At 44.6% G+C, this 2,055-nt stretch overlaps 1 non-coding gene across 1 annotated transcript; it reads left to right on the top strand.

Annotated features, from left to right (window-relative positions):
- The first annotated feature begins 1,105 nt into the window (after positions 1-1,105).
- Positions 1,106-1,260, top strand: LOC133667680 (5.8S ribosomal RNA). The gene has a single exon (XR_009833301.1). It is a non-coding gene; the product is annotated as a 5.8S ribosomal RNA (ribosomal RNA).
- The last annotated feature ends 795 nt before the right edge of the window (positions 1,261-2,055 follow it).

Here is a 2,055-nt window from a genome sequence, read left to right as displayed (position 1 = left end):
TCGATGATGTATATTTTTAATAAAGATTTATAAAGGTACGGTTTGCACGTACGTGTACGTATCACGTATGTATATGCATAATGGTATATACAAAATGATAAAAAAGAAAAAAAAGCGCTTGCGTGAGGTCGAATTTTTAAATGACCCGCCGCTTTAATAACATTACGTCCCTACTGAAATATATTGAAAACACAAAAATAAAATGACAAATGGCTTGACAACACAATAAGGCGCTTGCGTGAGGTCTTTTTTAAATAGACCCGCCGTCTTTATGAACGTATATGCGTGCGTTGCGTATGTGTATGTATATAGATACGTGCAAGAAAAGTACCAAATTCACATTTCTGTACCTCCTTTCTCTTTTTTATTTTCGTTGCCTGAGCTCCCGTTATAAAACGGGAGATGGACGAGACCGCACACCAAGACTTTGGGATCGAACGAAGCTGTCGAGATAATGATAATCGAAAAAGCGGTAAGGACAAGTAGCGCGTCGATAGTAAAACGAAATCGAAGGATGGACGAGCCGCCGTCGAACTTTGTTTCGCGACGTTCTCTTCGATGGATACCAGTTCGACCTCTTTTCTCTTATACGCTATAATCATTCTCGAATCGTGCTTCCTACCCATGGGTGGATGGTGTGATGGTCGTCGTCGTTATAAGCTTTAAACCGACGAAACCAAGAACGGCGAAACCAAGATGCATCGCGTCGACGTGAGCCCGATTTTATCGCTTCTTATTTAAAAGTTGAAACGTTGTTCGTTCAGAGGGAATATCGAATTATGTTCGGTTATACAGAGAGGCCATCGTGTCGTGAGTCGGACACCCGTACCGTTAGCGGATATTCGCTTCGGAAATTGGGAGGTAAGACCGCTCGAGGCCAACCGAAATTCGTATCCCATCGAATTTTATCGAGAATGCAATATATACCTGAACGAATTATAGTTTTCAATATCGAATTTTTAAGCGTATGGGCTCTGCGACCATGCTTCGAAGAAGAGTCGTTCTCTCCAGGTTGAGCGACGGTTTAAAAAAAAAAAGAAAGGATTCAGTATCGGGGTATCCTCGTCGTTTCCTTAATATAAAAAATAAAAAAGAAAAATACGATTACCCTGAACGGTGGATCACTTGGCTCGTGGGTCGATGAAGAACGCAGCTAATTGCGCGTCAACGTGTGAACTGCAGGACACATGAACATCGACATTTCGAACGCACATTGCGGTCCACGGATACAATTCCTGGACCACGCCTGGCTGAGGGTCGTTCACGTAACCCAAATACTGCTTGCGTTGCGTATCGTTACTCTTCGTACATTTGATCCTTTTTTTCTCTCTTTTTGTAATCCCCGCCGTCGTTCTTTAAAATCGAACGTTTCCGAGTCGGGTGTCAAAAATCGAGGAAAGGACAAGTTACAAGGAGGAAGATGCGCGACGTACGAGCGATTGTTGGACGTTCGTTGGCGTTCGTCGCGGTCGTGACCGAGACTACAGAATCGAAATGCATGTGCTAGCGTGTGGTATGTAACAATGAAAAATGTCACGGACCTGCGTGAGTGTTCTCGGTGTCGTGAGTCGTCCGTTTTACGTAACGGATGACCGCCCGTGTTTCACCGCTTCGTGCTCGTTTTCAACGTTATTTCGTACCCGCCACTGCTTCGATTCGTCCGTCTTTGGATCACGATTACATACCGCGCCCTAACGTCGTCTGAAATTAATATTTCTGCGATACTGTGAGAAAGGATAAAATATGGGAGTTTAATATCGAGAGAGGGGGGAGAGAGATCCCTTGATGGCGCGTGATGATTGCCGTTCGTCGAGATTGTTAAAGAAAAGAGAGAGAGAGAAGAGCCCCAGGAATCGGAATACCCACTCCGTTCCTTCGTGTGTGTCATACTCTGTCGGAACTATCCGCTGGACCGTCACATCAACGTGCACGCGAGTCCTTAAGCGATACGTTTTCGTACCAGAGATCGAAGACTCCACGGAGATAATAGGATACGTAAGATGAGGACGAGTACGATTCTCTTTGGCGAGGCTTTTCTTTCGTTTTTCTTTTTCC

The sequence above is a fragment of the Apis cerana genome, unplaced genomic scaffold, assembly GCF_029169275.1.
Source record: "Apis cerana isolate GH-2021 unplaced genomic scaffold, AcerK_1.0 scaffold1_AcerK, whole genome shotgun sequence".
In the NCBI taxonomy this organism is placed as follows: Eukaryota; Metazoa; Arthropoda; class Insecta; order Hymenoptera; family Apidae; genus Apis; species Apis cerana.
This window is presented reverse-complemented; position numbering and strand designations above follow the sequence as displayed.